Below are 14,126 nucleotides of genomic sequence, written 5' to 3' on the forward strand. Positions count from 1 at the left end.
ACGTATATAAGACCATAGTAAGTTGGACCTACAATGGGTCAAAATCGAAAAAAAAATTTTAACCCGAATTTTTTTTTCACCAAAAGTTTTTTTTTTGTTAAATATTAAAAAAAAAAAAATTTTAAATTTAAAAAAAAATTAAATTTTAAAAAACCAATTCGAAAATTTTTTTTCCAAAAATTGAAAAAAAACAACTTTGGAAAAAGAAATAAATTTAGTTTTTTTCGCCAAAATAATTTTATCACTGGTGTTTACTAATTTTTGAGGCTGTGTTTACATATTATCTATACATAAAATTTAGAATCCGAGATATAGGCAAAAATATGTCAAAAATTGAGATAGTCGTGGTTTTGATATTGTATCTCAGCCTATTATGGGCCGATTTTTCTAATTTTCAATAAAAAAAATTCTCACGCATTTCAACCAACTTACGAATAGACGGACATCGTCCCTATATGTATATAAGGATCCAGAATATACACTTTGTAGGATCGCAAATGAATATTGTAGAACTTACAAATAGAATGAAACTTTTATTTGGGTATAATAATGTGTAAAAATGACGATAGCATTTTAAGCAATTACTTGGTAATGACAGTTTTTAATGGGTAATTGTTACCCTCTGAGTAAAATAAAATATGAACAGAAAACTACCTGTATTAAAGTTTATTCGGATCGGTCCATAATTAACGCTTAAAATACTTCTACAAATATTAGTATCGAGATAAAATATCGGTAAATAGATACAAATTCAGCTCCTTAGAATGGGTTCATAGTTGTTCCTTAGGCTCAATTTTAAGATTTTACATTTAAATAATGATATTCTTAAAATAATATTGTTGTTATATTTATATTAAGTAAATAAATTTATTTATTACATACCTTTCTATACGTTGCTGGTTAAAAAAATTCCATTTATTTTTCTAGTTAAAGTCTGCAAAGAAATAGAAATTAAAAAAAATTAATGAAAGGCCAAAAAAAAATCCAAATATAAATTTAATTCAATTCGAATATTTCAAATAAAATTAAGTATTTCTCAATTGCAGGTGTCAGAAGCTAAAAGGCCTAACTCCACTTTTCGAAAACTTCTCAATTTTGTTATATTACTATCTAATTAGATGTGAACTCTTTGAAAATTATGTTGTTATTTAAATATTTTCCATTAAAAAATATGAAATATCGAATCTAATTTGATCACTAATTTACTCTACTTTTTATTTTGTGGAGTTAGGCCTTTTAGCCAATTAATATTGAGCTTTATTTCAAAATAATATTACTTCCTGTTTGTTATTAAACTAAATGGTTTAATGAACCTTTTGCATTTAGTAAAACTTTCAATTTAAGAAAATATTTAAAACAAAACCAGTTACAAACTTTGTTCATTCCTAAAACAATGATGTTTTTTTTTTGTTTGTTACAAATTTCCACGTGTTGGCCATTAAAATTTAAGTATTTGTGCAAGCATTTTAAGGGAAATCAATTTGATTAGCTGGTTTTTGGGTACCAGTAATTTGTTTGAATAAAATACAACAGCCAGCCGGAATTTGATGATGGTAACGGGTAAGAAATATCTCAATAAGGAAGACAAATGCTTAAAACAACTAAATGTCATACAAATCATTTTAAATAAATATTTGCAGATTATTAAAGCTAATAATTAACATAATGTAAAAAACAATTGTTTTAACATATGTACGCATGCATTTTTTTAAGGAAACTTTTTAAAAACGTAATATTGCACTAATTAATTTGGTTTTATTTTACAATATAAAACAAAATTCATTCATCATCTTTGTTAATCTATAGTTAAATAATACACACAACAAAGAATCGCACTTTCTATACCACCAATTAATGGTTTGTTTGTTATCTTTCACCGGGTTTGATACTCATGCCCCTACAAAATCTCAAGTATTTTTCTACACTAGAACGAAGATAATGAATGAATAGAAGGAAAACATTTGTTATTTTGCAAACAAAATAAATAATTTTGGACTATGTCTGTTTATTTGTATAAAAAACACAAGATTATAATCTTAACAAATTTTGAATATTCTAGATAAGTTTAAAAACAGAGAGAGAGAGAGAGGTAGCAGAGAGTGTTGTTGAAACCAGGAGTAAAAAATTACCCAAAATCGGTTCATATACATACATATAAACAAAAATCCAATGGATTTTTACAACAAATTTGCTTATTTTAATGACTTAAAACTGCGGGATTTTTTTCAAATTTTTATCTTTTATTTTGAAATATTTCGACAATATAAATTTATTCAAAGTATTGGCCATTATTAGCTATGACCTTTTCCAATCTTTCTGTTATTAAATAGACTCCGCGTCAAAAGAACTGCTCATCTTTTGAGGCCAAGATTGAATCAAGCAAATATCGGATACTCTGTTCCAAAGTGAAGTGTATCCCAGAGAGAGTGTTCTGCATTTATCGAAACAACTAGTTGTCGGATGGGCACGGTCTGGACTATTAAGCGGGTGAGGCAAAACTTCCCACCTACTCAACAGGTATTGCAACATGTGGCCGAGCGTTGTCATGATGGAATGTTTCATGTCTGGCCGCATATTCTGGACGTTTTTCGGTCAAAGCTGGCTTCAAATAAATGGTCTGGCCAGATTTCAACAGCTCATAATTGATAGGACCCTTTTGGTTCCACCAAATACAGAGCAATGCCTTAGCCCCTTGGATATTGGGCTTTGGTGTCAGTTCGGATGGTTGGCCGGGCTTCACATGCGATCTATTACCCTTCGGGATATCGTAATGGTTCCATTTTTCATAGCAAGTAATGATTCGGAGCAAAAATTATTTCCTTTCAAGCATGCAAAATCGTCTTTCAAGGTCTCTCGGCTTCAATTCGTATGGCAGCCAATTTCCCTGCATTTGGATGAATCCTGCTGCACGCAAACGTTTTGAAATTGCTGCTTGAGTAGCTCCCAATGATTTGAACTCGCGACTTCACGTTTAGAATTATATTTGACTTGGCGACAAAAAAATGCATTCAGGAAGTAGTTAAATTGTAGTTACATTTAGGCATACATTTATTAGGCCGATAAACTGTCCGTTAACAATTTTGGTTTTCTTATTTTCAGATGGCAATACCTCTCAAAATAGATGTGAAAGTTGGGAATTCTGCCTTCAAGTGACAACGTGTTTACATAAATCAGCTGTTTAACGTGGACATGATAAACTCTTTCAGCATCCACTTGGAACTCATGTTCTTCGAGTTCATCCTCCATCAAATTAATGTTAATTCCTCTATTAAACTTTTTATTTATAAAATCTATTTACTTTCGATTACAAAAACAAACACATAAAAACTATGAACAGCAGTCAGCTGATTGAATTAATAATTGACGATAAATAAATAATTGGCAGATGAGGTCGGGTTAGCTTTGCGACAGAATATGTAGAAGCAAATGAGACATTGAGAAAACCATATTTCTTTAATCTGCAGTTTTTCGTTGGGAAAAAAGATAATCACCTAATGAGAAAACGGCCCTTAATATTGTAAGAGAAGTTTTTGTTGGGACTATTGCAGATAACCTTGCCTTGGTCTCTAGTAGTCAAAAAGTTTGCGTTTTTATGTTAACTTTAATGATCTTCTGATCTTGGTGTGTTAATCCAAAGTCGCTTAAAAAATTAATGTAGAAAGTACTTTCTAATAAAATTCTAATATCATTTTTTTTTTAATTTTAACTTGAAACTAAATTAATTCGACTATTCGATTAATCGAATATTTTTTTTATTCTAAATTGACAACAATAAAAAATACCGATTTTGCCACAAAAAATTATATATTTTTTAATATGTCGAGTTCTATACGATTCGACACAACCGAATATAGCACTTTAACTTGTTAAAAAATTTAAATTTCTGCAAATGAATTTATATGTTTACTTTATTTATTGCAACGAATTATGTTTTTATTTGCATTAAAATGTTTTTAATTTAATTTAAAAGCTGCACTACATTCTGTAAACAATAACAACAATAATTTAAATAATAATTTGTCACTAACATTTTTTATTTGTTGTGGATTTATTCATAAACATAAACTTTTTTAATAATTATTAACAATAATTGTACATTTATTTGTACTTAAGCCAGTGGTCGGCACTCATAGTCTCCAGGGGCTTCATAGTCTCTCTAAATTGTCTTTATTAACTAAATTTTAATATGGCAGATTAGAGCAATGGATTTAAGCTCCATATATAAAGTATTTTACATTACTGAAAGTTTATTTAGCTGAAAACAAGGTGCTTGTCAAAGAAAATAGGACACGAAATAAAATTAATAACATGTTTATAAAATCATTGATTTATGTTCTCTTTATGCCGTACATTGACTTAAACTGTACTAAGTACATACATACACACACACACACAGTGCGAGTGATTCGAATCTCCTATCTCAAATGAGAGGGAGAGTGCAAGGATGTTAAAGTGTTAGTTAGTGTGTATGCACATACGTTGAGTATTTGTTTTTGTAATATATCTCATTCAATATTTGTATTTAATATTGATATAGTTGTTGTTATTACTCTTGTTATTAAAAGTAAAATTTCATGTGTTCTTGTTGTTTTTGTTGAAGTTCATACAATTAAAAGTATTCGCGCTCGTACTTCCCGTTTTTGTTTGTGTAAATATTGTACATTCGTACAATGTATGCATACGTTAGGGTGGCCCCCCCCCAAATAAATTTATATAAAGAAAGCTTAATTCATTGTAAGATACCTTTTCACAAAATGTTTGTTCTGGCATCAGTATTTGATGAGCAGAAACAAAGAATAAAAAGGTATTTTTTAAAGTTTTTATGATTTTTTTACATTTCTCTCAAAGGAAATATGGGAAATTTTGGTATCATGTGAAAGGTGAAATTATCGAAACCAATTTTTTCCCCTATAAAAAGTACCTTTTTATTTAAAGAAAACATAGCAAATTTTGATATCATGTGAAATGTCTTTGAAATAAATTTAAATTTTGACATAGAATTATATAAAATAATCAGCATAAATTAAGGCTCAAATTTTATTTGAAATTTTCGAAACCTATTTTGTCCCTATAAAAAATACCTTTCTATTCATTGATCCAGCTCTTTAAATACTAACGTTTGGAAAAACATTTTGAGAAACGGGGCATCCCTAATAATCATACATACATATACAATACAAGTGTGTTTCTGATTATGCCTCTGTGTGTAAGAAACATTATATCATTTTATAAATGAACTTGATGATCATACAGTGTTTTAAGTGTGTATATTTTTATTATAGTTTTTATTCACATTTTTGGTAGAGATATAATTTCGAATAGATTAGAATATTTGGAAAATCCCAGTGAAAAAAGGTGAGGGTGAGTGAGAGTAAATGAAAATAAATAAAACCAAAAAAAAAATATGTATGATATCAATAAAATTTATGATAATCATGCATGGTGTTTAGAACTGGCGGCGTCAGAAGGGTAAAATTTAAAAACAAAAAATATTATTTTAATTATCACACTATTTATTATTATAACTGACGTCATTACTTTAAATGCCATATAGCCAATAGGGTTCCTAATTTCTCGGACTTTATTCATTCCAGGGAAATATTGGAAATTTTGAACGCGGTTTTTGATTTTAATAATTTATATGTCATTTTGAAGAGTACATATCTGTCATTTATTCTCACTTAGTTATTGAACATTTTAGTGTAAACGACAAAGTTTATTTTTTTGCTTCGAAAATGTCGAATTTTGTATTATACCAATAAAGCGTCATATACGGGAAGTTTTGCTTTACTTGTGTAAGTGCCGCTGAAGTACAGCGATTGCTCATCGAGATTATGGTGATTATGTTCCATCGGTTTCAACGTGAGAGAGATGGCTTGTGCGGTTCAGAAGTGGTGTTTTTGACAGGTCAGCGAAAAAAAATTGGAGGCATTATTTCATGAAGATTGTTGTCAAACTCAACAAGATCTTGCAAAATCATTGGGAGCAGCAGGATTCATCCAAAAGCAGGGGAATTGGATACCATACGAATTGAATGACGATTTTGCATGTCTGAAATGCTGCTTTAACGCTATAAAAGAAACTCATTTATGCACCGATGAAAACTGGATCCAACGAGAACCCGATGCGACGGCCAACCAGCTGAATACACAGCAAAGCCAAATATCAATTGCGCTAAGGTAATAATCCATATTTGGCTGGACGAAAAGGGTTCTATCTATTATGAGCTGCTAAGACCATCACAGGAAACTTGTACCGAATACAAATGATTCATTTGAATCGAGCATTAGCCGGAAAACGCCTAGAAAATGCGGCCAGACATGAAACTGTAATATTCCATCATGACCACAATCGGCCACATGTTGCAATACCTGTTAAAAAGTATTTAGAATCAAGTGATTGGGAGGTTTTGCCTCACCCGCCTTATAGTCCAGATCTTGCTCCGTTCCACTACGATTTGTTTCGATCGATGCAGAACGCTCTCTCTGGAATACGCTTCACTTCAGAACAGAGTATCTCATAGTGGCTTGATTCGTTCTTGGGCTCAAAAGATGAGCAGTTTTTTTTGTCTCTGAAACCATATGTTGTCAGAAAGATGGGAAAAGGGCATAGCTAACAATGGTCTGTACTTTAAATAAATTTATATAGTACAAATGTTTAAAAATAAAACTAAAACTTTGATAAAATCCCTCATTTTTAAGTCATACACACAATAGATAGCTATAAATAGCGGACTCGATTTAACCATGTCCGTCTTGTGTGTGTAAATCAAATTTACAAAGCTCCCAAATATCTTAAAAATATGATTGATACATCAATATATCATGTAAATTTCTAGTTCGATTGCTATTTAAAATCGGGAAAATCGGGCAACAATATGATGAGATATAAGCAAAAAAACACGACCATTTCGATCGAGAAAAATCTTATTCAAAGGTTGAATGCAGACTATTAAGTATTAATTCCATTATGAATTGATTCAACAATAACAACATTTTATTCAAAAAAAAATCCTTTAAATAAAGCTAAAGAATAAGTTTTTTTTTGGAAATGGAGTTATGGAATGGCTATAATTTTTTTTAATTATAAATTAAGATTTTAGTGAATTAAGCTCAATTTTAATTAGTTAATTCGAATCTCTATTTACAGCTTCTTTATAAAGTAAATGTCGGGCATTGATTGAATGATTAAATTCCATTTTCTTACCCATATACAATTTTATGGTGATTTTCTTAGCAATTTTTGTTTAAAACTGCTTATTTTCTAGTCAGTTACATGATCATATTCAGTTTTTATTGATTTTTATGCCCTTCACCATGAGAGTTAAGTTTGTAATTTAACCATTTTTCATTTACAAGCCCATAAAGTATATATATATTCTAGATCGCTATAAATAGCTTAGTAGATACAGCCATGACCGTCTTGTGTGTGTAAATCAAATTTCCAAAGCTCTCAAATAACTTACAAACATGATTGATACATGCATTTATCGGGAAAATCGGCAAACAATTGACTAAGATATAAGTTAAAAACCACGACACTTCGATTTTTTAACCTATTTTTTATCTACATATATCTCGATTACTGTGTCATGTACATAGACAATATGGAAATCAAATGAAAGGCAATTTAAAGAGCTTTCCAACGCCATACACATTTGGATCAACAATGGGTCGAAATCGAAAAAAAAATATTTTTTAATTCGAAATTTTTTTTTCAATGAAAAATTTTTTTTTCAATGAAAAATTTTTTTTTCAAAATTTTTATATTAAAGCATATTTTTGTGGAGGATATATAAGATAGCACATTTACTTTTTTTGTTTTCAATTCCAAATTATTATATTTCAATTGATATTTTAGGTTTGCCCAACCCAATGTGTATTTATTATTTATTTATTTATTTTGTTTTTATAATTATTTGTTTTCTTTTTTTTCCTCTCTGTCATTAGACAGTGGGTTTGTTGTTATCAATATGCTCTGTTAGGTTTGCTACCACTACCAACAAAAACAAACATTCAAAAAATCGCAAAAATATTTAATTTTTCATAACGCTGAGATACAAAAACAAGCGAGAAAGAAGCACATACATACAATTTATGATGTGTATGTGATGTAGAGCGTATGTATTTTATATATTTTTCCGATTCATATTCATAACTTAAAGTTATGATAAGATAAGAAAATACGACAAAATTTGTTGATATCAGTAGTAGTTAGTGGTGATTCGGGGTGTTGTAGGTTGAATGATGTTGAAAACATACTCTTTTGCTTCATACTATTTAGTTCAGTCATAAAATACAATAATTCAGCAAGCGAATTTCAAAAACGAAAACAATTAAATATTTTTCATTTATACAAAAAAAAAAATCACCTAAAACTTTGTTGTAGTTTTTTTTTATTGCACATTTTATGAAAATATAAAACTAAATAATACAGACTGTTTTATTATGAATTAATTTAGCCAAGTAGGTAATAAAATTACCCCTGATAAGTATTGTTTTGTTTGTTTTAGATTTATTTATTATTTTTTTTTTGGGAGGGAACTCTCATATTTTCAAATAAAAAAAAAACAATCATTTTATGTTATCAATTATTCTGAATTCATTCAATTCCATTCAAAAAATATTATTTAATTTAATTTTGTTTATGAAAATGGATGGCACTTTCATTAAGCAGTTACAAGTTTTAATTGTAAAACCAAATGTTAACTTTTTGCTTGCTGTAACACCTGTTGGGTGTTGAATATATTTTTTGTTTTGTTTTGTGTTTTCAAAATCCCAAAGGCTTTTTTTATAACAATAATAAGTAGTAGTAATTTGGAATTTTGTCAGATGCGCCTTTGTTGCTGCTGTGAAATTCATTAACACCTTTACACAAAACAGTTTATTGAACTTTGAACTTTTTTATTAATTTCAAAATCAAATTTTATCATTGACAATAAATATAACAAAACAAAAGTATGTATTGTTTTTAAACAATCTTAATTGATTAAACGTATTTTATGGTTGCTTAACTTAAGTGTAATAAGCTACATATCTTTAGCTTACTGTACAAATGTGCTAACTCCATTTAGATTTTAATAGTAAAAATGAAGAATAAGTAACAAGTAAGAAAGCTATATTCTGATTTGCCAAATCTTCAACAAAATTCAATAATAATTTTTGTGAAAAAAAAAAATGGTGAACAAAAAATCGGGATAAAATTTGTTTCCCAATTTTAACCAATTATCGCGTTATAAAGGTCGTTGGAAAGATCTTTGAAATGTCTATCATTATATATACACTAGTTGATTGTCCCGGCTTCGCCCGGTAGCATTTACTAATGTTAGTTCTTCAAGTTTCTCCAACCCACTCACACCATGTGTGTGAAGTTAGCTCCGTCAGTTAGCTCCGTTTTTTAACATTACCTATGTTAATGTGTAAACTAACATACTTCGTACTCAAAGACTGTTAGGTTAACAGAGCTGCATTAATATCAGCTCATTTAACATTTTATGATATAAAATCAAAATAAAATGGTTTTACCGATCATTCAGTTTAAATATATAATAACAATTTTTTTAAAAATTAGATAAAAAAAAAATTAAATATTTATTTATGAACTATCGTTGATTTCTTAGCTTTTAGCGTATTTTTATACCAGATACATGAGAGACACATGGACATGAAAAAAAATTAAAAAATTCTAAATTTTGGTAAAAATAGTCATAATAGGGTGGAAAGGCTTGATTTCAGAAATGTACAGTTTACATTCAGAATTTTTTTCATATTAATTTAAAAATAGTGAAATTTCACATTTTGTTAAAAGGGCAGATGGAAATTTGGAAAAAATGGTTAAATTTTGGAATTGTGCTCGATCTTGCCCTAATACGGTGGAATGCCATTACTTCAGAGAGTTCAGAACTGTTTAGCATATATTTAGAATTTATTTCAGATCGGAGTAATTACACTTTTAAAATAGTGAAATTTCACATTTTGTTAAAAGGGGCACATTGAAATTTTGAAAAAATGGTTAAATTTTGAAATTGTGCTCGATCTAGTCCTAATGGAGTGGAAAGCCATCACTTCAGAGAATTCAGAACTGTTTAGTTTATATTCAGAATTTATTTCAGATCGGAGATATATAATTTTCCATATAGTGAAATTTCACATTTTGTTAAAAGGGGCACATTGAAATTTTGAAAAAATTGTTAAATTTTGAAATTGTGCTCGATCTTGCCCTAATGGGTTGGAAAGCCATCACTTCAGAGAGTTCAGAACTGTTTAGTTTATATTCAGAATTTATTTCAGATCGGAGTAATTTGACTTTTCAAATAGTGAAATTTCACATTTTGTTAAAAGGGGCACATTGAAATTTTGAAAAAATGGTTAAATTTTGAAATTGTGCTCGATCCTGGCCTAATGGAGTGGAAAGCCATCACTTCAGAGAGTTCAGAACTGTTTAGTTTATATTCAGAATTTATTTCAGATCGGAGTAATTTGACTTTTCAAATAGTGAAATTTCACATTTTGTTAAAAGGGGCACATTGAAATTTTGAAAAAATGGTTAAATTTTGAAATTGTGCTCGATCTTGCCCTAATGGAGTGGAAAGCCATCACTTCAGAGAGTTCAGAACTGTTTAGTTTATATTCAGAATTTATTTCAGATCGGAGTAATTTGACTTTTCAAATAGTGAAATTTCACATTTTGTTAAAAGGGGCACATTGAAATTTTGAAAAAATGGTTAAATTTTGAAATTGTGCTCGATCTAGTCCTAATGGATTGGAAAGCCATTACTTCAGAGAGTTCAGAACTGTTCACCGTATATTCAGAATTTATTTCAGATCGGAGATATATAATTTTCCAAATAGTGAAATTTCACATTTTTTAAAAGGGGCACATTGAAATTTGGAAAAAATGGTTGAATTTTGGAATTGTGCTCGATCTAGTCCTAATGGGTTGGAAAGCCATTACTTCAGAGAGTTCAGAACTGTCAACCGTATATTCAGAATTTATTTCAGATCGGAGATATATAATTTTCCATATAGTGAAATTTCACATTTTGTTAAAAGGGGCACATTGAAATTTTGAAAAAATGGTTAAATTTTGAAATTGTGCTCGATCTAGTCCTAATGGGTTGCAAAGCCATTACTTCAGAGAGTCCAGAACTGTTCACCTTATATTCAGAATATATTTCAGATCAGAGTAATTTGACTTTTTATATAGTGAAATTTCACATTTTGTTAAAAGGGGCACATTGAAATTTTGAAAAAATGGTTAAATTTTGAAATTGTGCTCGATCTTGCCCTAATGGAGTGGAAAGCCATCACTTCAGAGAGTTCAGAACTGTTTAGTTTATATTCAGAATTTATTTCAGATCGGAGTAATTTGACTTTTCAAATAGTGAAATTTCACATTTTGTTAAAAGGGGCACATTGAAATTTTGAAAAAATGGTTAAATTTTGAAATTGTGCTCGATATAGTCCTAATGGATTGGAAAGCCATTGCTTCAGAGAGTTCAGAACTGTTCACCGTATATTCAGAATTTATTTCAGATCGGAGATATATAATTTTCCATATAGTGAAATTTCACATTTTTTTTAAAAGGGGCACATGGAAATTTGGAAAAAATGGTTAAATTTTGGAATTGTGCTCGATCTAGTCCTAATGAGTTGGAAAGCCATTGCTTCAGAGAGTTCAGAACTGTCCACCGTATATTCAGAATTTATTTCAGATCGGAGATATATAATTTTCCATATAGTGAAATTTCACATTTTGTTAAAAGGGGCACATTGAAATTTTGAAAAAATTGTTAAATTTTGAAATTGTGCTCGATCTTGCCCTAATGGAGTGGAAAGCCATCACTTCAGAGAGTTCAGAACTGTTTAGCTTATATTCAGAATTTATTTCAGATCGGAGTAATTTGACTTTTCAAATAGTGAATTTCACATTTTGTTAAAAGGGGCACATTGAAATTTTGAACAAATTGTTAAATTTTGAAATTGTGCTCGATATAGTCCTAATGGGTTGGAAAGCCATTACTTCAGAGAGTTCAGAACTGTTTAGTTTATATTCCGAATTTATTTCAGATCGGAGTAATTTGACTTTTCAAATAGTGAAATTTCACATTTTGTTAAAAGGGGCACATTGAAATTTGGAAAAACTGGTTGAATTTTGGAATTATGCTCGATCTAGTCCTAATGGGTTGGAAAGCCATTACTTCAGAGAGTTCAGAACTGTTTAGTTTATATTCAGAATTTATTTCAGATCGGAGTAATTTGACTTTTCAAATAGTGAAATTTCACATTTTGTTAAAAGGGGCACATTGAAATTTTGAAAAAATGGTTAAATTTTGAAATTGTGCTCGATCTTGCCCTAATGGGTTGGAAAGCCATCACTTCAGAGAGTTCAGAACTGTTTAGTTTATATTCAGAATTTATTTCAGATCGGAGTAATTTGACTTTTCAAATAGTGAAATTTCACATTTTTTAAAAGGGGCACATGGAAATTTGGAAAAAATGGTTAAATTTTGGAATTGTGCTCGATCTAGTTCTAATGGGTTGGAAAGCCATTGCTTCAGAGAGTTCAGAACTGTCAACCGTATATTCAGAATTTATTTCAGATCGGAGATATATAATTTTCCATATAGTGAAATTTCACTATATAAAAAGTCAAATTACTCTGATCTGAAATAAATTCTGAATATACGGTGAACAGTTCTGAACTCTCTGAAGTAATGGCTTTCCAACCCATTAGGACTAGATCGAGTACAATTCCAAAATTCAACAATTTTTTCCAAATTTCAATGTGCCCCTTGTAACAAAATGTGAAATTTCACTATTTGAAAAGTCAAATTACTCCGATCTGAAATAAATTCTGAATATAAACTAAACAGTTCTGAACTCTCTGAAGTGATGGCCTTCCAACCCATTAGGGCAAGATCGAGCACAATTTCAAAATTTAACCATTTTTTCAAAATTTCAATGTGCCCCTTTTAACAAAATGTGAAATTTCACTATTTGAAAAGTCAAATTACTCCGATCTGAAATAAATTCTGAATATAAACTAAACAGTTCTGAACTCTCTGAAGTGATGGCTTTCCAACCCATTAGGGCAAGATCGAGCACAATTTCAAAATTTAACCATTTTTTCAAAATTTCAATGTGCCCCTTTTAAAAAAATGTGAAATTTCACTATATGGAAAATTATATATCTCCGATCTGAAATAAATTCTGAATATACGGTTGACAGTTCTGAACTCTCTGACGCAATGGCTTTCCAACTCAATAAAACTAGATCGAGCACAATTCCAAAATTTAACCATTTTTTCCAAATTTCAATGTGCCCCTTTTAACAAAATGTGAAATTTCACTATTTGAAAAGTCAAATTACTCCGATCTGAAATAAATTCTGAATATATACTAAACAGTTCTGAACTCTCTGAAGCAATGGCTTTCCAACCCATTAGGACTAGATCGAGCACAATTTCAAAATTTAACCATTTTTTCCAAATTTCAATGTGCCCCTTTTAACAAAATGTGAAATTTCACTATTTGAAAAGTCAAATTACTCCGATCTGAAATAAATTCTGAACATAAACTAAACAGTTCTGAACTCTCTGAAGTGATGGCTTTCCACTCCATTAGGGCAAGATCGAGCACAATTTCAAAATTTAACCATTTTTTCAAAATTTCAATGTGCCCCTTTTAACAAAATGTGAAATTTCACTATTTGAAAAGTCAAATTACTCTGATCTGAAATATATTCTGAACATAAGGTGAACAGTTCTGGACTCTCTGAAGTAATGGCTTTGCAACCCATTAGGACTAGATCGAGCACAATTTCAAAATTTAACCATTTTTTCAAAATTTCAATGTGCCCCTTTTAACAAAATGTGAAATTTCACTATATGGAAAATTATATATCTCCGATCTGAAATAAATTCTGAATATACGGTTGACAGTCCTGAACTCTCTGAAGCAATGGCTTTCCAACTCATTAGGACTAGATCGAGCACAATTCCAAAATTTAACCATTTTTTCCAAATTTCCATGTGCCCTTTTTAAAAAAAATGTGAAATTTCACTATATGGAAAATTATATATCTCCGATCTGAAATAAATTCTGAATATACGGTGAACAGTTCTG

General features: G+C 29.7%; 1 protein-coding gene across 15 annotated transcripts in view; it reads right to left on the minus strand.

Moving 5' to 3' along the window:
- Mef2 (myocyte enhancer factor 2) overlaps positions 1-14,126 on the minus strand; it is a 245,927-nt gene that overhangs the window by 45,747 nt on the left and 186,054 nt on the right. For all 15 annotated transcript variants that reach the window (XM_065513334.1, XM_065513320.1, XM_065513329.1 and 12 more), the window contains one exon: positions 883-934. The gene's annotated coding sequence lies outside the window, so the exon portion shown is untranslated. The remainder of the gene's footprint in view (positions 1-882; positions 935-14,126) is intronic.

The sequence above is a fragment of the Calliphora vicina genome, chromosome 5, assembly GCF_958450345.1.
Source record: "Calliphora vicina chromosome 5, idCalVici1.1, whole genome shotgun sequence".
Taxonomy (NCBI): Eukaryota; Metazoa; Arthropoda; class Insecta; order Diptera; family Calliphoridae; genus Calliphora; species Calliphora vicina.